Source organism: Chiloscyllium punctatum, chromosome 12 (genome assembly GCF_047496795.1).
Source record: "Chiloscyllium punctatum isolate Juve2018m chromosome 12, sChiPun1.3, whole genome shotgun sequence".
NCBI classification, from domain to species: Eukaryota; Metazoa; Chordata; class Chondrichthyes; order Orectolobiformes; family Hemiscylliidae; genus Chiloscyllium; species Chiloscyllium punctatum.
This window is the reverse complement of record NC_092750.1, coordinates 100932453-100955760: the sequence shown is the minus strand read 5'-3', so window position 1 is coordinate 100955760 and position 23308 is coordinate 100932453. Positions and strand designations below refer to the sequence as shown.

General features: G+C 45.3%; 1 long non-coding RNA gene across 1 annotated transcript in view; it reads right to left on the bottom strand.

Annotated features, from left to right (window-relative positions):
* Positions 1-22895, bottom strand: part of LOC140483503 (uncharacterized) — a 41805-nt gene extending 18910 nt beyond the window's left edge. The window contains exons 1-2 of the long non-coding RNA XR_011961996.1: positions 22840-22895; positions 21681-21787 (exon numbers count right to left, since the gene is read on the bottom strand). This is a non-coding gene — a long non-coding RNA (uncharacterized lncRNA). The remainder of the gene's footprint in view (positions 1-21680; positions 21788-22839) is intronic.
* Between the last annotated feature and the right edge of the window lie 413 nt (positions 22896-23308).

Below are 23308 nucleotides of genomic sequence, written 5' to 3'. Positions count from 1 at the left end.
CTCTAAGATCTACTTACTTCCTTTAAGGCATTCTTGAAAAACTGCTTATTTGGCAATGGTTGTGGTCACTGGACACAATATTCTCCATCTGTAGCCTTATGTCAAAACTTCTCAATAATATTTTTGTGAAATTAAAACCATGATGATTTGTACAGATATCTTCTACTCTTCAATATCGCTGAGTGAATAATCTGTAATGTCTCTTACCCAACCATGCTGTGGGAGCACCTTCACCACACAAACTGCAGCAGTACAAGGCAGTCAAACATCACCCTCTCCACAGGCAACAGGGCTTTGGCATTGATCACTGGTTTCTGTGGAAGGAGAAATACACAGTTGATGTTTCAGGGAGTGCAATATGAATTACAGGGAATGAAAATGGTGCAGAATTTGACTGTCAGAAATTGAAGGAAAATGCACTCGCTTATTGGAAAAAAGGATTCTTGACTGTCAAAGATATTGTGGAAAAAATAACCTGATAATGGAACAGCATATGGTCAGGAGCCGGGCAGCAGTGGACAATTCATTTACATTCCTGAAGAAGGGCTTATGCCCAAAACATTGATTCTCCTGCTCCTCAAACTCTGCCTGGCCTGCTGTGTTTTTCCAGCTCTACATTTTTCAATTCATTTACAAAACAGCTGTGAAAGTAATAGTCAAATACTATACACAGCAAAAAATACACCCATGAGACACTGAGGAAGCTAGATACTGAACAAGTTGACAGCAGAAAACCCAGAGGTGAACCAGAGCAGAGTTCACTTTTATGATCCCACAGTCAAGGATGTCTAGCACAGAAACAGGCTTTTTCGGTCTAACCTATGCCAACCAGATATCCTAGCTTAATCTATCTAAATTAAATCCTATCTGCCACTCCTCAGCCCATTGGCCCATCTGATCAATATCCCATTGTATTCTGAGATAACCTCCTTCATTGTCCACAATACCTCCAATTTTGGGGTCACCTGCAAACTTACTAACTATACGGCGTCTATTCACATCCAAATCATTTAAATGAATGACGAAACAAATCCAGAAAAAAAAACATTTCTCTGGGTTTGAAAATGCTGTGTAAATCCTGCCCTATGACTCTTTTTACCAGGGAAGGCTGTACATACATCCCTCTGATCTTTGCCCCCTACAAAGCTGGCGGCCGCGCACCTGTCCAGTGAATCGTTGCCCCGAATAAAGATGGCGGCGCTCACTCGGGTCGATTACTCAACGAGGCATATTCCCGTTTGTGCAAAAGTTTCAAATTTGTATTTTCCGATGTGTATCAAATGATTGTAAAACCTCTCAGGCCATTCCAACACCATTTCCCTCCCCCTTCCTGCTGTTTATTTCTTTCCTTACCAATAGCACTCCGCACATGTCCCTAAAATCCGCGCCCACCGCGAGGATGATCACGTGGTATAGTCTAGTCCCGCCCTCATTCACTGATTGGTCGAAGGAAAAACTGCCCCGCCAAGTCCTCCAGCTCCTCCCCTGTCTAGGCATTGGTCCGCCGCTGACATCAATCACTTCTTCGGTCCAACCTGTCTCTGACAACCAGATATACTCACCTCATTTATCTAAATTAAATCCTATCTGCCACTCCCCAGCCCATTGGCCCATCTGATCAATATCCCATTGTATTCTGAGATAACCTTCTTCATTGTCCACAATACCAACTGTTGGCTGGAGCTTGCGCTCTGCTTCGTGGCTTTTGTTGCTGTTTATCAGTTAAAAGAGTGAGGGACAAAGTTAAAAATCACACAACCACCTGATGAAGGACCAGCAAAGTAGTGCTTCCAAATAAACCTGTTGAACTATAACCTGGTGTTCTGTGAATTTTAATTTTGTCCATCCTAATCCAACACCAGCACCTCCAAGTCACGAGTGAGGGAGGAATGCATAACATAAGAACAAGAGATTGAGGAAAAGGAGAAGGCCGCCCTGCCCTTCGAGCCTGCTCTACCATTCAATAAGATCATGGCTGATCATTACGGGGATGCAGAACCAATTACCCACGTTCTCACCGTATTCCTTAATTAATTATTTCTTTTTTTAAAAAACTAACTTAGCTTTAAAAACGTTCATTGAACGAGCATCAACTACTTCCCTGGGCAATGCACTCCATCAAGGTCAAGACGTTCCTTCTCAATTCACTCCTAAATTTGCTTCATCTAATGTTGTGGTGATGCCCTCTTGTCCTAGCTTCACCTGCCAGTGGAAACATCCTCTCTACTTCTATTTTATTTATTCCATTCATTATTTTATATCTATCCATTCTTCTGAATTCCACTGAATATAATCCCAATCTACTCAGTCTCTGTTAAGCCAAACCCCTCACCTCCAGAATCAACATAGTTAACCTCCTCTGCACCCCCTCTAGTGCCGGTACATCCTTGAGCAAGTAAGGAGATAAAAACTGCATGCAGTACTCCATGTGTGGCCTCACCAGCACCCACTGTAGCTAGAACATAACCTCTGCTTTTAAACACAATCCCTTCAGCAATGAAGGACAAAATTCCATTTGCCTTCTGATTTGATTGTTATGCCTGGTGACTAACCCTCCTGCAGAAGGATGTTCAGGTGCCTCTGCATAGCAAATAATGTACCTTTTTTAAAAATTCAAGTAATAATCTTTTTATTAATGTTACTCCAACCAAAGAGTATGACTTTACATTTATGAACATAATATTCCACTTGCCAAACCATTGCCCACTCACTCAATGTATCTATGTTCCCCTGCAAAGTTTCCCAGTCCTCCGCACACTTTGTCCTGCTACTCTGTCCTGCTACTCATCTTAGTCTAATATGCAAACTTTGACACCCTACATGTGGTCCCCAACTCCAAATCATCTGTATCATTTCTAAATAATTGCAGTCCCAACACTGATCCTAGAGGCACGCTACTAGTTACTGATTGCTAGCCAGAATAAGGCTTATTTATCCCCATTCTTTGCTTCCTGTTAGTCAACCAATCTTCTATCCATGCTAATACTCTATCCCATGCACCCTTATATAATGCAATAGCCACTTGCATGGCAGCTTGTTGAAGGCCTTTTGGAAATCCAGGTACACCGCATCCACTGGGTCCCCGTTGTCCACCTTGTTCGAAATGTCTTCATAGAATTCCAAACGATTTGGCAAGCATGACCTGCTCTTCATGAATCCATGCTCTGTTTGCCCAATGGGACAATTTGTATCGAGATTCCCTGCTATTTCTTCCTTAATAATAGACCCAAACATCTTTCCAACTACAGAGAATAAACTAACTGGAGTAGAATTCCCTATCTATTGTCCACCGCCTTTTCTTACAGTCCTTCCTTTTCACTGGAATATGCCTTTGCTGAACACTTCCTAAAATGTCTTTGAAAATCTTTCACTGCTCATCAACTGTTCCACCATAAAATGTTTGTTTCCAGTCTACTTTATCCAGGTTCTCCCTCATTCTATTTTAGTTCCCCATGTTCAAGCACTGGACCAAGGTATTAGATTTTATCTTCGCACTGGAGAAGAAAGTGAGGACTGCAGATGCTGGAGCTCAGAGCTGAAAATGTGTTGCTGGAAAAGCGCAGCAGGTCAGGCAGCATCCAAGGAACAGGAGAATCGACGTTTTGGGCATAAGCCCTTCTTCAGGAATGAGGAAAGTGTGTCCAGCAGGCTAAGATAAAAGGTAGGGAGGAGGGATTTGGGGAAGGGGCGTTGGAAATGCGATAGGTGGAAGGAGGTCAAAGTGAGGGTGATAGGCCGGAGTGGGGGTGGGGGCGGAGAGGTCAGGAAAAAGTTTGCAGGCTAGGAAGGCGGAGCTGAGTTCGAGGGATTTGACTGAGAGAAGGTGGGGGGAGGAGAAATGAGGAAACTGGAGAAATCGGAATTCATCCCTTGTGGTTGGAGGGTTCCTAGGCGGAAGATGGGGTGCTCTTCCTCCAACCGTCGTGTTGCTATGGTCTGACAATGGAGGAGTCCAAGGACCTGCATGTGCTTGGAGTGGGAGGGAGAGTTGAAGTGTTGAGCCACAGTGGTTGTGTTGGTTGGTCCAGGTGTCCCAGAGGTGTTTTCTGAAACGTTCCGCAAGTAGGCGGCCTGTCTCCCCAATATAGAGGAGGCCACATCGGGTGCAACGGATGCAGTAAATGATGTGTGTGGAGGTGCAGGTGAATTTGTGGTGGATATGTAAGTATCCCTTGGGGCCTTGGAGGGAAGTAAGGGGTGGGGGGGGGGGGGGGGGGGAAGGTGTGGGCGCAGGTTTTGCATTTCTTGCGGTTGCAGGGGAAGGTGCTGGGAGTGGAGGTTGGGTTGGTGGGGGGTGTGGACCTGACGAGGGAGTCATGGAGGGAGTGGTCTTTTCGGAACGCTGATAGGGGAGGGGAGGGAAATATATCCCTGGGCGTGGGGTCCATTTGGAGGTGGCTGAAATGATGACGGTTGATACGCTGTATATGGAGGTTGGTGGGGTGTTAGGTGAGGACCAGTGGGGTTCTGTCCTGGTGGTGGTTGGAGGGGCGGGGCTCAAGGGTGGAGGAGCAGGAAGTGGAGGAGATGCGGTGTAGGGCATCGTCGACCACATCTGGGGGGAAATTGCGGTCTTTGAAGAAGGAGGCCATCTGGGATGTACGGTATTGGAACTGGTCCTCCTGGGAGCAGATGCGGTGGAGACGAAGGAATTTGGAATATGGGATGGCGTTTTTTACAGGGGTCAGGGTGGGAGGAGGTGTAGTCTAGGTAGCTGTGGGAGTCGGTCGGTTTATAGTAAATGTCCGTGTTGATTCGGTCGCCCGAGATAGAAATGGAAAGATCTAGGAAGGGGAGGGAGGAGTCTGAGACAGTCCAGGTGAATTTGAGGTCGGGGTGGAAGGTGCTGGTAAAGTGGATGAACTGTTCAACCTCCTCGTGGGAGCATGAGGCAGCGCCGATACAGTCATTGATGTAGCGGAGGAAAAGGTGGAGAGTAGTGCCAGTGTAGTTGCGGAAGATGTTCCACATATCCTACGAAGAAGCAGGCATAGCTGGGGCCATGCGGGTGCTCATGGCTACTCCTTTGGTTTGGAGGAAATGGGAAGATTGGAAAGAGAAGTTGTTCAGGGTGAGGACCAGTTCAGTCAGTCAAAGGAGGGTGTCAGTGGAAGGATACTGGTTGGTACAGTGGGAAAGGAAGAAGCGGAGGGCTTTGAGTTCTTCGTGACGGGGAATGGAGGTGTATAGGAACTGGTGAAGATAAGGCGTTGGGGGCCGGGGAAACGAAAATCATGGAGGAGGTAGAGGGCGTGGGTGGTGTCCCGAACATAGGTGGGGAGTTCTTGGACTAAGGGGGACAGGACCGTGTCGAGGTATGCAGAGATGAGTTCGGTGGGGTAGAATCAGTCTGAGACAATGAGTCGGCCGGGGCAGTCATGTTTGTGGATTTTGAGCAGGAGGTAGAAACTGGCAGTGTGGGGTTGAGGGACTATGGGGTTGGAGGCAGTGGATGGGAGATCCCCTGAGGTGATGAGGTTATGGATGGTCTGGGAGATGATGGTTTGGTGGTGGGAGGTGGGGTCATGTTCAAGAGGGCAGTAGGAGGAGGTGTCCACAAGCTGGCGTTTAGCCTCAGCGGTCTAAAGGTCGGTGCGCCAAACTACTACTCCCTTGTCTGCCAGTTTGATAGTGAGGTTGGGGTTGGAACGGATGGAGTGGAAGGCTGCACGTCCCGAGGTGAGAGGTTGGAGTGGGTGAGAGGGGTGGAGAAGTTGAGGCGGTTAATGTCGCAGCGGCAGTTGGCTATGAAGAGATCGAGGGCAGGTAATTTATCTTCACACCTCTCCATATGTATTCTAACTTCAACTATACAGTGATCACTTCTTCCAAGAGGATTCCTAATTCTGAGGTCATTAATTATTCCTGTCTCATTGCACAGGGGCCAGATCTTGGATAGCTTGCTCCTTGTCGGTTACATTTCATACTGTTCAAAAAAACTATCATGTATACACTTAATGAACTCCTCAAGGCTACCCTGACTGAGCTGGTTCGACCAATCTACATGTAGATTAAAATCACCCATGGTAATAGACATGCCATTTTTACAGGCATCAGTTATTTCTTTGTTTATTGTCCATCCCAATGTGATGTTATTATTTGGCCTACACACTGCGCCTATCAGTGACTTTCTTGTTAGAATTTTGAAAGCATCATTTCTGTTTCCCCTAATGTACAGCAATAACAACAACTACTTGCTTTATATGGAATCTTTCACAATGGCAAATCTCCTAAGGTGTTTCATGGATGATCAAAACATTGATTAAGGAGAATGATTTTAAAATACATCTTAAAAGGAGGATAGAGAAGGTTAGGGAGGGTATTCCACAGACTTCTGCCCTTGACAGCTCCAATTGTCGAGTGATGCAGGTGGGGTGGGATGGGGTGGGTTGGAAAGGGAATGTGCAAAGGGGAAGTGGAGGAGTGTAGGCAGTGCATAAGGTCTTAAGGACAGAGGAGGTTCCAGACTGAGTCTGTCTGTCATAGACAGTATGGCTGCCTCATGGAATTTGAAGCACCGCAATGGGTCCATGGATGTCATGTTAGTCAGGGATAGTATAACGGTGGCTGAGAGAACATTTGATGAGGACTTGTCTACTGAAGTAGTGTGGGCTGAGGTTAGAAACAGGAGAGGGGAGGTCACACTGCTTGGATTTTTTATAGGCTGCCACAGAGTTCCAGGGAGGGGGAAGAGAGGATTAGAAAAATTACTCTGGGTAGGAGTGAAAGTAACATGGTGGTGGTTATGGAAGACTTTAATTTCCCCAACATTGACTGGAAATGCTATAACTCTAGTACATTGGATGGATTAGTTTTTGTCCAATGTGTACAGGAGGGTTTCCTGACACAGTATGTCAAAGTGCTGACAAGAGGGGAGGCCACATTGGATCTGGTGCTTGGTCATGAACCAGACTCGGTGTTTGATTTAGGTGTAGGTGAGCACTTTGGAGAGAGTGATCATAATTCAGTTATGTTTAGTTTAGCAATGAAAATGGATAGGTACATGCCACAGGTGAAGACTTATCAATGGGGCAGTGGCAATTATAATGCGATTCTGCAAGAATTCGGATGCATAGGATGGGGTAGCGAAATGCAGTGGATGCAGACAATGGAAATGTGGAGCTGGTTTAAGGAACAGATGTTGTGTGTCCTTGATAGGTATGTCCCTGTCAGGCAGGGAGGAAGTGATAAGGTAAGGGAACCGTGGTTTACCACAGAAATTGCATCTCTTGTTAAAAAGAAATTGGAGGCTTATGTGTTGATGAGACAAATGGTACAGATGAGGTGATGGAGACTTACAGATCAGCTCGGGAGGATTTAAAGAGAGTTAAGAAGAGCAAAGAGAGGACATGAGCAGTCTTTAGCAAATAGAATAAAGGAGAACCCTAAAGCTTTCTATAGGTATGTGAGGAATAAACTATAGGGTAGGAATAGGGCCAATCAAAGACAGAAGTGGGAAGTTGAGTGTGGACACTGTGGAAATCGGAGAGGTGCTAAACAAACATTTCTCATTGGTTTTCACTCAGGAAAATTAGAATATTGTAGAAAATAATGAGGTAGAAGATGTTAGACTAGAAAGGATCGAGGTAGTTACGAACAGATGTTATCAATTCCAGAAGGATTGAAAGTAGACAAGTCCCCTGGGCTAGATGGGATTTATCCGTAGATTGTCTGGGAAGCTAGGGAGAAGTTAGCAAAGACTTCAGCTTTGATATTGAGTTGTCATTGCCTACAGGTTCAGTACCAGAGGACTGGATGATTGCAAATGTTATGCCCTTGATCAAGAAGGGCAGTAGAGATGACCCAGGTAATTATATACCAGTGAGCCTTACTTCTGTTGTAGGATAGGTTTTGGAAAGGATTATAAGAGACACTATTTGTAATCATCTGGCAAACAACAATATGATTTCAGATCGTCAATATGGTTTCGTCAAGGGCAGGTCGTGTCTCACAAACCTCATTGAGTTTTTCGAGAAACACACAGAGTAATAGACATGTAAACAGCTCCATATTTTGTTGACTCACATTTCTGGGATGTCAGGACTGATGGCTGAACAGGGACTCAATCTTCGTTTAATCCTCCTTTCCTTTGGCTTTCTGAGCCGCTAACTACATCACTAATATTCTACCTCCTATTCCCTGTCCTGAATCTGACCCATCTAAGCCTACACTTTAGTTCCCAACCCCTGCCAGACTAGTTACAAACTCACCAATAGAACTGGCAAAAGCCCCCACCAGATTTGTCTCAGCTCTGCCCAGGGGTAAACGGTCAGGCTGGTACAGGTCCCATCCAGAAACAGTCCCAGTGCCTGAAGAATCAAAACCCTTCTCTGGTACACCATTTCCCCAGCCACACATCCAGCTGATCTACCTTCTCATTCCTGCTCTCATTAGCACATGGCACTGGGAGTAAGTCTGACATTATTACATTTCAGGAGCTACATTTTAATGTATCTCTGCTCTCCCTATGTCCAGCTTTCAGGCCGTCATCCCTCTGTTTAGCGATGTTGTTGGTATCTGTGTGTTGCACCACCACGGCCTGTTTACCCTCCAGCTCCAGAATGTCCTGCAGCCACTCCATGATATCATGGATCTTGGCCCCAGGGAGAATACATACCATCCTCGATTCATGTCTGTGGGCACAGAAGTGCCTGGCTGTACCCCTGAATATTGAATCCCCTGTCACTATAGCCCTGCCACTCTCAGTCCTCTTGTTCTGAGCAGAGCTCTCTGTGGTGTCATGAACCTGGCTGTTGCTGATTTCCCGAGAAGCCACCCCACCCATTCCCGCCCTTACAGAATCCCAAGTGGTATACAGTATCTGTATGAGAAGGGGATAACAACAGGGGACTCCTGTACTCACTTCCTGAGCCTTTTACTTGATCTGATGTTCACCCATTCCCTTTCTGCCTGTGTAACCCTCACCTGCAGTGTGACTAACTCACTAAACGTGCTGTCCATAACATTCTCAGTATTGAAGATGCTCCACAGTGAGTCCACTCCAAGCTCCAGCTTTGAAAAGCAGTTTCCCAGTAGCTGCAGATGGGAACCCTTGCTGCACAAATAGCCGTCAGGGACACTGGAAGCGGCCCTTATTTCCCACATTGTGCAAGAGGAGCACACCACGGGTCTGAGGGCTCCTGTCACAACGTCTCTCTACATTCATCTAGTTACTCCCATTAAGAGAATTTAAATGAGTGAGTAACCTTCCTTCACTTCAAACATGTCCATTATAATAACAAAAAAAAATCTTTACTTAAGCTGATATGTCATACTTTAAACACTTAAATACTCCACAGGTACAGATTACAGATTAACATTATAAAGTGGTGGATTGAGTCTAAATCTGACAGTTCCTGCAAAAAGACGAGGTGTAATTTGGATAAATCTGTGCTCTCTCTCAGGCCAATACCTCCTTCCACAGCTAGGGGGCCAAGAATTGAACACACAGCCCAAGGGTGATCCAACCATGAACTCGAACATCTTTCTGCTTTTGGCTTGACAAAAATATTGAAGATATTTTCCCACAAACAGAACAGACAAACCTTTCTCGTTCCACAGTGAAATCCCAATGATATTCAGATCCTGAGGACTCTGCTGATTGTAGAAACTTGTTTATTGAGATCCCAGTCTCAATTATTCTCAATTAATATCCTATAAAATGAATTCACAAAACAAAGCTCACAGTCAGTGCAAGATGAATAGTGAAGACAAACACTTCTCTTCGTACGTGTTTAATGTGTAAATGCTCCTCTTTAAATCACCCCTCCCCCACCCAGGAAGAGGACACGTTCATGTTCCTTGCTGTACCTTGCCCCAAATAAAGATGGTGGCTAAAACCCAGGGCCTCTCACTGCCTGAGGCCCTTTGCTGCAAATGTGGGACCAAGAGTTTCTAATTCAGACTAACGACCTGCCCAGAGTGTAACTAAACCCTCCCAGTCTACACTGATACATTCCATCCGGTTTCTGCTGCCACTCTCCCCTTTCTCCTTTCCGCCTCCTACACACACCATGGGTTACCGCGGGTCCAGTGACCCTTCCTCCGAACCGATGACAGCTGGGAAAATTAGAATCCCTTCAGGAAACAGGCCCTTTGGCCCAACAATTCCACACCCACCCTCCGAAGTTTATCCCACCCAGACCCATTCTCCTACTCTATTACTCTCCATTTCCCCCGAACTAATGCACATCCCTGAACCCTTCGGGAACCTTAGCTGGGCCAATTCACCGAACCTACAGATCTTTGGACTACAGGAGACAGGGGTTAAAGAGTAAATAATAGGTGGGGACAGAGCCCAAAGAGACACAGGAACATTTGGAAAGATAAAGGAGTGGGAAGGTGGAAAGTTGTTAATGGAGGAGACAGGAACCTTCTAGCATTTCAGTGGCGGTGGTGGAAATGGTAGCTACATTGTGCCTGCAAAAAAGACCCTGAGCTTCCAGTTGCCTGCTCTTTAACACACAAGACTGTTCCCTGTCCAACATCTCTGTCTCATGCTTACTGCAGTGTTCCAGTGAAGCTTGATGCAAGCTGGAAGAACACTTCAGAACATACCCAAATGGCTTCCTATTTCAAGGACTGCAATCTCCCCACACATGTGGTCAACAATGCCCTCCAGTGTATCTCCTCCACTTCCCACACCACTGCCCTTGAACCCCACCCCTCCAAATGCAACAAAGATGGAATCCCACCATCCTCACCTTCCACCCATAAACAACGCGTCATCCTCTGCTCTTTCCACCATCAGATCCAACCCCCTGAGATATATTTCCCTCCCCTCCCCTTTCAGCATTCCACAGAGACCATACCTTCTGTGACTTCCACGTTAGATCCACAGTCCCCACCAACCCACCCTCCACTCCAGGCACCTTCGCTTGTCACTGCAAGAGGTGGAGAACCTGTGCCCACACCTTCCCCTCACCTCCATCCAAGGCACCACTTGATCCTCCCACATCCAGCAGAGATTTCCCTGCCCACCCAAACACCTCACCTATTGTGTCCCTTGCTCTCAGGACGCCAAATTGTGGAATATTTCAGGGAACATTTCTGGGACACATGCACCAACCAACCCCACCTCCCTGTGGCCGACCACTTCGGCTACCCCTCACCCCCTCCGTCACCACGCTGCAAAGGACATGCAAGCCCTCCATCCCAAATCCGAGCCACCCGACACCTGGAGGAAGAACTCCTCATCTTCCATCTTGGGAACTTTCAACCACACGGCATCAAGGTTTCCTCATCTCCCACCCCCAACTTATCTCAGATTCAACCCTCCAACTCGGCACTGGTCTCTTGAACAGTCCCACCTGCCCATCTTCCTTCCCAATTATTTATTCCACCCTCTCACCACGACCCTCCATCCACAACCACCTATTGCCTCCCTAGCTCGCTTCCCCCAACCCCAAACACCCCTCCCAATTTATCTCTCAGCCGTATTCCACCACCCACATTTCTGATGAAGTGCTGACATTCCCAATACGTCAATTCTCCTGCTCCTTGGATGCTGCCTGACCTGCTGTGCTTTTCCAGCGCCACACTTTAACACAAGCTGGAAGAACAACACTTCATCTCCCACTCGGGGACCCTGCAACCCTCTGGCTTCAACATCAAATTCAATAAGTTTAGGTCCTGAACTCTCCCACGTCCTAGTGTCTTTGCCCCCTACCCCACATACCAGGCCTTGTTATTACGTAGCCTGCCAGTACACATTACCTATGGTTAGCCACTAACAGTCCCCATAAACAGCTATTCATCCTCCCCCCGTCAGATCGTTATTCACTCCTTTGTCCAACTGCTCCTATCTCTCTCTTTGGACTCTATCCCCACCTATCATTTACTCCTTAACCCCTACCTTCTGCATAAAAACAGACTTTTTTTCTTAGTAACATCAGTTCCTGAGGAAGCGTCACTGGATTGAAAATGTGAACTGATTTCTTTTCACAGATGCTGCCAGATCTGTTGAGCTTTTCCAGTACCTTCTGGTTGTTGTGTGTGATTTACAGCATCCGAAGTTCTTTTGGTTCTAATTTACCCGGAGTATCTAATTCAGGTCCAGCAGACTGAAACAGTGTTTATCAACCTTCCCGGTCCACACTAACTCCATCTCTCTCCCAGTATCTGCTGTCTCTCCCACTCCTTCACATTCAGTCCCCCCTCACAGTGACACTGCGTCTGCAAAGATGATGGTCATGTGTTGGCCTGCTGGACCCACCCCTCATTCACTCCCATTGGCTGGAGGATCACGCCAACTCTCCTATTGGTTTGAAGCTGTGTCAATCAGCCAGGCCCCATTGTGACATGAGTGTTGGGATCCTCCCAGGTGCATCAGAGGCTGAGGGGTGACCTCATAGAGGTTTATAAAACCATGAGGGGCAATGGGTAGGATAAATAGACAAGGTCATTTCCCTGGGGTCGGGGAGTCCAGAATGAGGGGGCATAGGTTTAAGGTGAGAGGGGAAGAATTTAAAATGGATCTGAGGGGCAGTTTTTTTCCCCCACTGAGGTTGGTGCATGTATGGAGTCTTCTGTCAGGAAGTGGAGGATGTTGGTACAATTAAACCATTTGGCATCTGGATGGGTACATGAACAGGAAGGGTGTAGAGTGATATGTACCAAGTGTTGGCAAATGGGTCTAGATTAGGTTGGGATATCTGGTCAGCATGGACCAGTTTAACCAAAGGGTTTATTTTCATGCTGTACATCTCTACGGCTCTGCCCTGGGATGAGCTTCATCATTCACAGTGAATGGGTCAGTATCACAGAGCACAGGGGCTGGAGGCTATTCAGCCCATTGGGACTGTACTCTCTCCCTCTGGAGATGGTGCCAGTCTATCCCAACTCACCTCCCATTTGGACATAGCGCTCCAAATCCTTCCTTAAAATTGTTAAATTTCAAATTTGTTTTGACAATAACTACTGAATCTGCATCCAGCTCTTGGTCAAACTGTTGCAGATGCTCAGAACTTAGTGAGCAAAATAATCTTCACATTTTTCTTTGCATTATTTGCCAGTTACCTGAAAATAGTTACTAAAAATTGTGACATTAAAAAATTCTCACTCTATACCCTAGAAACAAATCAACTCCTGGTCGAAATCACTGCTTAACCTTCTCAGTTCCAAGGAGAATTGTCTGGCCTTCTGCTAACTCTCCATAAAAGAGAAACCTATATTAATTTTAATTTATTAGTGCCATAGAGATGTACAGCACCGAAACAGACCCTTCAGTTCAACTTGTCCATGCCAACCAGATATCCTAAATTAATCTCATCCCATATGTCAGCCCTTGGCCCATAGCCTTCTAAAACTTTCCCAATCACATATCCAGTGAGATGCCTTTTAAATGTTGTAACTGTACCGGCCTCCACACTTTCTCTGGCAGCTCATTCCATACACATACTACATTCAGCTTGAAACTTTGCCCCTAATATCCCTTTTCAATCTTTTCCCTCATGCCTATACTCTCTGGTTTTGGACTCACCTAAACAGGAATAAGACCCTGGCTGTTTACCCTATCCATGTCCCTCATGATTTTATCAACCACTATGGTCACCTCTCAGCATCCGATTCTCCAGTGAAAACAGCCTCAGTCTATTCAGCCTCTCCCTATAGCTCAATCCCTCAACCCTGGCAACATCTTTGCATTATTTCTGAATCCTTTCAAGTTTCACAATATCATTCCGATAGCAGGGAGACCAGGACTGAAAGCAGAATTCCAGAAGTGGCTGAATGAATGTCCTGTACAGCTGCACACTGATGTCACAACTCCTGTACTCAATGCACAGACCAATAAAGGCAAGTACACCAAACACTTTCTGCACTACCCTGCCTATCTATGATTCCACTTTCAAGGAATTATGAACCTGCACTCCAAGATCTCTTTGTTCAGCAATACTCCCCAGGACCTTCCCATTAAGTGTAGAAGTCCTGCCCTGATTTGCTTTTCCAAAATGCTGATCCTCACATATATCTGAATTAAACTTCATTTGCCACTCCTCAGCCCATTTGATCAGAGTCTCATTGTACTTTCAGGTAACTTTGCTGTCCACTGCACCTCCAATTTTGGTGTCTATTGTAAACCTACTAACCATAGCTCCTATATTCACATAGAAATCATTTATATAAATGGCAAAAAGCAGTGTACCCAGTACCCAACCTGACAGCATATTTCTCATCACAGGCTTCCAGTCCAAAAAGCATCCTCCACTATGACACTGACTGCTCAGCAAGGTTAGAGCTCATGGCATACAGGGAGAACTAACCATCTGGATACAGAACTGGCTCAAAGGCAGAAGACAGAGGGTGGTGATGGAGGGTCGCTTTTCAGACTGGAGGCCTGTGACTAGTGGAGTGTTACAAGGATCACTGCTGGATCCACTACCTTTCTTCATTTATATCAATGAGTTAGATGTGAACATCGGAGGTATAGTTAGTGAGATGGCACCAAAACTGGAGGTGTAGTGGACAGTGAAAAAGATTACCTCAGAGTATAATGGGATCTTGATCAGATGGGTGAATGGCTGAGGTGTGGCATTTTGGGAAAACAAATTTTAGTAGGAATTATACACTTAATGGTAAGGTCCTGAGGAGTGTTACTGAACAAAGAGGCCTTGGAGTGCAGGTAGATAGGATAGTGAAGGCGCCATTTGGTATGCTTGCCTTTATCGGACTAAGTATTGAGTACAGGAGTTATGAGATCATGTTGCAGCTGTACAGGACATTGGTTAGGCCACTTTTTGAATGTTGCGTACAAATCTGGTCTCCCTCCTATTGGAAGGATGTTGTGAAACTTGAAAGGGTTCAGAAAAGATTTACAAGAATGTTGCCAGGGTTGGAGGATTTGAGCTAGGCTGGGGGTTGAATAGAGGTTGAATTGACTGGGGCTGTTTTCCCTGCAGAGTCGGAGGCTGAGAGGTGATCTTATCGATGTATATAAAAACAAGAGGAGCATGGATAGGATAAATAGACAAAGTCTTTTCCCTGGCGTGGGGGATCCCAGCACTAGAAGACATAGGTTTATAGTACGAGGGCAAGACTTTAAAGAGACTTGAGAGACAACGTTTTCACACAGACGGGTGGTACGTGTATGGAATGAGCAGCCAGAGGAAGTGGTAGAGTCCATTACGATTGCAACATTTAAAAGGCATCTTCATGTGTATATGAATAGGAAGGATACGGGCCGGGTGCTGACAGGTGGGACTAGATTACATTGGGATATCTGATCAGCATGTACTGGTTGGACCGACGGGTCTGTTTCTGTGCTGTCCATCTATGACTGACCTTCCAGCCAATTCCGTATTCAAACAGCTAGTTCCGCCAGAATTCTATGGTACTGAACCTGCTAACCAGTGTGTTATGTGAAACCTTGTGTCTTTCTCAAGTCCAAGGTACTGATTTCAATGCACAAAGCTATGCTGACTCTCCCTAATATTTTCTTGCTTTTCCAATGACACGTAAATCCTGTCCCTGAGAATCCCTTCCAATAACTTCTCTGCCACTGACTTCAGGCTCACCAGTCGAAAGTTCCCTGGCTTTTCCTTACCACCTTTCTCAAATAATGGCACCCATCTCCCAGCACCTCACCTGTGGCGATCGATGATACAAATATCGCAGCGAGGGGCCCGGCAAAAGCTTCCCTATTTACCCACAAAGTTCTGGGATACACCTGATCAGATTCGGGGATTTATCCATCTTTATGCATTTTAAGACATCCAGTACCACCTCCTCTGTAATATGTACACTTGCCAAGTTATCACTATTTATTTCTCCAACTTCTCGAACTTTCATATCCCCTTTCAGTAAAATCTGACATCAAATACTAAGAATCTCTCCCACCTCCTGCTGTTCCATAGACAGTCTTGTTGATCTTTGAGGGTCGCTATTCTCTGCCTAGTTATTCTTTTGTCTTTAGTGTATTTGTAGAATCTCTTTGGATTCTCCTTAAACCTATTTCCCAAAGCTATGTCATGTCCCCTTTTTTGCCTCCTGGTTTTCTGCGAGTATACTCCTACTTCTCTTATCATCCTCTATGGATTCACACAAACACAGTGGGGTCTGTACCTGACATATCCTTCCTTCATTTTCTTGACCAGAGCCTCAATTTCTCAGGTCATGCAGCATTCTCGATGCCTCCCAGCCTTGGCCTTAACGGGAACATACTATCTGTGTACTCTCATTGTCGCAGGCCTATGGAGGATGTGGCAGATGATGACAGAGAAACAATCATTATCAGTAAAGAGGTAGTGTCGGGAAAACTAACAACTCATCCGTTTCTCTATAATTCATCTCTAGCCTCAGAACTATCACTATCTCTGTATCAAAGACATCTTAAAATCTCTGCAACATCCTCCAATCTCTAATCTCCTCCAGTCTCAACACACTTTCTATCTTTAATCTTGTCCACCCTCTCAAATCTCTGTGATGTGCCTTTCTTTAATTCCAGCTTTCAGGATAACCCATTTTTATTTCAGATTCCTGCACCCAGAGCTCCACAATGTCCTGCTTAACCTCTGTCACATTTCCTCCAATAGACATTAATCAATCACGTATCATCTATTCTAAATATCACCTTCTCTGACCTGGTTTCTATTGTGGCTTGTCATATTCCTATACTACGTGTCTGTGGTCTACATGACCGAAAACGGTTTTGTGGTCCATTGGGTTTATGCTGTAAAGAAATCTCCCAGCTAACTATTTTAATCCCATTTTCCAGCACAGAGCCCATCGACCTGTCAGCCTTGGGCTTGCAAGTATGTTCCTAAATAGATTTTAAATGCCTTCAGGATTTCGGTCTCTCACTCTCTTCCAGACAGTGAGGTTTAGTGCAACTGTTGCTCTATGCTATCACCCACACAGTTCAGAGCAGCTGGGTCTGTGCGAACCACAGATCGCCCACACATTGTGAAGGATGGCAGGGTCCCTGAGACAGGGCACAGGAGATTAACCAGGATGGTTCAAGGAATGGGGGATTTTAGTTGCAGAATTTGTGGGGCTTTTTTAACATTAATTGTTCACGTGACATCTGTGTTGCTAATACACATCAAGAATAACCATCCGTAATTAATGGACTCTCCTTTTCAACCTCTCCCCTTGCATGTGCTGTGGTAATATTCAGGTTAACCACTACCAGACATCTCTCTCTAATGAGAGAGCAGTCCTATGGTCAGGTAGGACAATGCTGACTTGATCTTTTACACAGTGATGCCACTGTGCCTCGAGGTTCGGGAGAGGGAATGCTGAAGGCGGTGGATGGGAAACCGCTCGGGTACAGTACTTTCCCTTGGAGGATGTTCACTTTCCTTAATATTGTTGGGTGGTGGGGAGGGGGTGCACTGATGCAGGCAAGTGAAGAATGTTCCAACACAATCCTGATGTGTACCTTATAGAGAGCAAACAGACATTGGGGAATCAGGGCTTTGGGGAAACTGAGGTGTTCTCCTTGTAGCAAAGGAAATTTGGGGAGCTGTGACAAAGCGGTTTACAAAAGTTACACGTTGTAATAATAAACCTTACACCCATCAGCTCATTATACAAGGGTTACAGGACACATGTTGAAGATTTGGGAAGATCTATTGAGAGGATGGTTTGATTCAAAGGAGAACTTTTATTCAGCAAATGGTATTGATCTGGAACACAATACTCTCACACAATATGAATATCCAGGTCCTGATGTATTGAGTAATTCTGTCAGAGTTTGGCGTTACAATGACTGAGATTTCCATCTGAATATCTGCCTGTAATACAAGTTTATAACATCCGTCACTGTCAGTTCAAGTTTGAAACTCATACAATCCCCTCCTCCTGGCCCAGGAGGACTGTACACATTACCCCTGGTGGAGATTAGCAGGAACTTCAAGGACAAATCTATGTGAGTTTCTATGAGTTTCCACCTTGGGACTTCATGTGAATGAACATGAGACAGAATGTCCCAAGATTCAGTGAGATGTGGAGAGCAGGATTTGCTTCCTTTTCTTTCCTTCCGTGCTGCCGCTGTGCCTCCTCAATAAGACATGGGGTGTGAAAGGCTCATGCACCTTGATGGGCAAGTTGTCTCCATTCTGACCAATGGGCAACAACCTCCTCCCAGTCATGAAACAGAGTATCCCTGAAAGATAGCAACTGTGCATGCTTCCCACTGCCCAGTGCTCTTAGTACATGTTTCGAATTATGAGGGGGGAATCTCCTAGAAAAGGCATAACAGGAAAGTTCCAAAAGGTTATAAACAGTTTACAGAGAGAAATTCACAGGAAACCTGGGCAACTAGTTGGCAAATAGAGTATAACTTGGGATAAACTGTAGAAAGCTGCACCACAAGGGGACTGGGGGAAAATGAGCAGGAAACACAGAAAGCGAGCACACAGTTACAACATGGAATCAGGAAGGGGAATGGAATGCTGTCCCTTATTTCAAAGAGTTTGCAATGTAAGAGTTTGGAGTATATACCTTAGGGCAACTAAACAAATGGCAAGTGAGACCACATCTGGAGTAACGTGAACAGATTTGGTCACTTTAGTTCATGAAATAGAGCAGTTTATTGGAGGCATTTCAGAGAAGATCCATTGGGATGATCCCTGTTTTGAAGGGATTATCCTGTAAGCAAAGGCTGAATAAGTTGGGAATATACTCACTGGACTTTGGAAGAATGAGAGGTGATCTCTTTGAAACATACAGGATTCTGTCAAGGTTTGACAGGGTAAATATGGAGAGGATGTGTCCCATATCGGGTGAGTCTTGAACCAGATTCTGGGTCAGTTGCGGAATCAAGGGTTCTGTTTCAGATTTGTCAAGTTCAAGGCAACACCGACACAGGTTAGGGTTTCAGTAGCAATGGAGCTGGGGTGAGAAGGAGACAAGCAATGTTTTAGAGATTGGAATTCCTGGTGTTTGTGATTGCATAGATGTCTGATCAGAAGGTCACCTTGGGGTCAGATATGAGAGCAATATTGTGAAGAATGTAGTTCTGCCTCAGACACTTCCCAGTGAAAGGGAGGGACAAAGCAGTAAGGGAAATGAATTTGGAATAGCAACTGAAGGCAATGGGTTTAACAATGACAGTGTATCATTGGAGTGAATTGCAGCTAATCGAAGCGTGGTAAGCAGTTTGATAACGGAGTAATAGTGGAGTAATGGAGAGGGATGATGGGGAGGGACAGCTGGACATTGTCAGTGTACATGTGAAACTCAACAGTGCTTTTGGGCAATGTTACCTCCTGGCAGTATGTAGGTCAGAAACAGGACGGACCAAGGATAGATCCTGGAGGGACACCAAATACAAGGAATTCAGAAAGGAAAGGGAGAGTGGAGACGGAGCAGGATTTTCCAATGATGGTGACGCCAAATATTAGGATTTAGCAGAATGGGAGAGAAGGACCTAACCAAAAAAGACAGACAGACAGATCATGGAACAATATCAGTGAATTGCGAAGGGGGGTGGGCGGGGGGAGGGTGGTCACAAGCAGGAGGATTAGACAGAGATTTGGAATGTCCATGATTTAGCTACACTAGGGTAAATGGTCAAGATGACCTCGAATAAGGCTTGACAAAGGACTCGAGGAAATGCAAGTTTAGGACTAAAATGAGGAGCACCCTTGTGAGGCAGTTTGGCTTGGTGGGCGAGTGGAGAGGGAGGGAAGAAGCAGAGGCAGCTGATCGGATTATCTCAATGTTATTGACAGAGAAACTCCATGTGCTCCTCACTCTTGTTGTTGGAGGGGAGGATGGAGGAGACAGGATAATGGACAGTGTTTTTATGTCCAAAACAATAAACAAAACCTGTGATAGTGATTCTAAAAATAAGTGAACAAACCTGTCGTATTTATCATTTATCAAGAATATTAAAATATACAACTGAAGTTCAGGTTTGAATCCCAAAATCGGTAGAGGTTGGCTCTGAAGTCAAGAAAAGGATAACTGGAATGAAGAATCTACTGTTTGCCATGGAACCATTGGGGATGTTTTTCTACCATTGACAATGTCCTTGAGGGAAAGAAACCCGACAGTGGCCCATCAAGTCACACATTGTATTAATCACTACACAGTCTCAACAAAGGAATGAAACTGGATGGACCACATTACATCTACCAATGCACTAGCAAATACAACCACAAAATCAGCCCGCTTGACCCTGCAACTTCTGCCTCACTGTGGGCCAACAACAGCAGAACTGTACTCCAGCCCAATCTGAAATCTCATGGCCTGATATCCACCACTCAACCATTAACATCAAGCCAGGGGAATCAACCCTGGTTCAATGGTGAATGCAGGAGGGCATGCCAGGAACAGTACCAGTCATACCTAAAAATGAGGTGCCAACCTGGTGCAGCGACCAAACCTGCATGCCAAACAGCACAAGCAACACCAAATAGAACTAAGTGATCCCATAACCAACAGATGAGATCGGAGTTCTGCAGTTCTGCCACACCAAGTCAAGAATAGTGATGGACAATTAAACAACTCACTGGAGGAAGCATCACAGATATCCCCACCCTTACAGATGGAGGGGTCTCACACATTCATGCAACAGATAAGAGGACAGCATTAGCAGCGATTTTCAGCCAGCAGTGCCAAGTGGATGAGCCTTCTCCATTGGTCCCTGACATCACAGATATGAATCGACTTGGTTGAAAACTCATTTCCAATCAGATCAAGAAATGGATAAGCAGTGTAAAGGTATGGGCCCTGCCAATATTCTGGCAATAATACTGTTGGCTGTGCTCCAGAAATTGCTGCCCACCAAGGCAAGTACTGCTCCAACATTGGCACCTACTGACTTTGTGGAACATTGCTCAGGCATGTTCCAACACAAAAACACAGGGCAGATCCAACTCAGCCAATTCCCCTCCATCAGCCCACACTCGCTCAGCAGTGAAGTGATGGAAGGTGTCATCAACACTGCTGTCAAGCAACTGCTCAGCAATAACCTGCTCAGCGATGCCCAGTTTGGGTTCTGCCAGGGCCACTCAGTTCCTGAGCTCGTTACAGACTTGATTCACAAACTGATAAACAGCTGAATGAGGTGAGGCTGAGGCCAGACCCCCTCCAAGACCACTCTTTCAACTTCAGTGATATCACCTGACCTCACCACAGTCTCGGCTCATTTGCTGAAACTCTCATTCATTCCTTTTGTTAATCTAGATTTCATTATCTAAACCCACTCCTGGCCAGCATCCCACATTCACCCTCCCTATAATCTCCAGAATATTGAAAACTCTACTGCCGATGTGCTCACTTGTACCAAAACTGATCATTGCTGATCAATCAAAAGACTCCCATTTGCAAGCAACAACAATTTACTTTCGCACCTTTGAATTAATTCCTGGCTGTAATCACTCCTATCTCCCTGCACCACACACCCTTTCATATCTCAATAACTCATTTTAGTTCAGACTCTCAATGATGTGTTTATTTTTGAGTTCACCTGTGTGACTGTTTCTACAGATTCCAAGGGAACATGGTGTGGAATCCCCACTCTGACTCTCTAAGATCTACTTTCTTCCTTTAAGGCATTCTTGAAAAACTGCTTATTTGGCAATCGTTTTGGTCACTGGACACAATATTCTCCAGCTGTAGCCTTATGTCAAAACTTCTCAATAATATTTTTGTGAAATTAAAACCATGATGATTTGTACAGATATCTTCTACTCTTCAATATCGCTGAGTGAATAATCTGTAATGACTCTTACCCAACCACGTTGTGGGAGCACCTTCACCATACAAACTGCAGCAGTACAAGGCAGTCAAACATCACCCTCTCCACAGGCAACAAGGCTTTGGCATTGATCACCGGTTTCTGTGGAAGGAGAAATACACAGTTGATGTTTCAGGGAGTGCAATATGAATTACAGGGAATGAAAATGGTGCAGAATTTGACTGTTAAATTGAAGGAAAATGCACTCGCTTATTGGAAAAAAGAATTCTTGACTGTCAAAGATATTGTGGAAAAAATAACCTGATAATGGAACAGCATATGGTCAGGAGCCGGGCAGCAGTGGACAATTCATTTACATTCCTGAAGAAGGGCTTATGCCCAAAACGTTGATACGCCTGCTCCTCGGATGCTGCCTGGCCTGCTGTGTTTTTCCAGCTCTACATTTTTCAATTCATTTACAAAACAGCTGTGAAAGTAATAGTAAAATACTATACAGAGCAAAAATACAAACATGAGAGACTGAGGAAGCTAGATACTGAACAAGTGGACATCAGAGAACCCAGAGGTGAACCAGAGCAGAGTTCACTTTTATGATCCCACAGTCAAAGATGTCGAGCACAGAAATAGACTTTTTTCGGTCCAACCTATGCCAACCAGATATCCTAACCTAATCAACCTAAATTAAATCCTTTTTGCCACTTCTCAGCCCATTGGCCCATCTGATCAATATCCCACTGTAGTCGGAGATAACCTCCTTCATTGTCCACAATACCTCCAATTTTGGTGTCACCTGCAAACTTACTAACTATACGGCCTCTATTCACATCCAAATCATTTAAATCAATGACGAAACAAATCCAGAAAAAAGTCAATTTCTCTGGGTTTGAATGTGCTCTGTGTAAATCCTGCCCTCTGACTCTTTTTACCAGGGAAGGCTGTACATACATCCCTCTGAACTTTGCCCCCTACAAAGCTGGCGGCCGCGCACGTGTCCAGTGAATCATTGCCCCGAATAAAGATGGCGGCGCTCACTCGGGCCGATTACTCAACGAGGCATATTCCCGTTTGCTGCAAAAACGGAACTGTACGTTTCAAATTGGTATTTTCCGATGTGTACCAAATGATTGTAAAACCTCTCAGACCATACCAACACCATTTCCCTCCCGCTTCCTGCTGTTTATTTCTTTCCTTACCGACAGCTCTCCGCGCACACACATTCCAAACATCCGCGCTCACTGCGAGGATGATCACGTGATATAGTCTAGTCCCGCCCTCATTCACTGATTGGCCGGACGACCAACTGCCCCGCCAGGTCCTCAAGCTCCTCCCCTGCCTTTCCATTGGTCTGCCGCTGACATCAATCACTTCTTCGATCCAACCTGTCGATGCCAACCAGACATCCAAACCTAATCTATCTAAATTAAATCCTATCTGCCTGTCCTCAGCCCATTGGCCCATCTGATCAATATCACACTATACTCATCATTCAGTTATGTTTAGTTTGGCAATGAAAAGGGATAGGTATGTGTCAAGATGAAGACTTATCGATGGGGCAGTGGCAATTATAATGCGATTAAGCAGGAATTAAGATGCATAGGATGGAGTACCGAAATGCTGTGGATGCAGACAATGGAAATGTGGAGCTGGTTTAAGGAACAGATA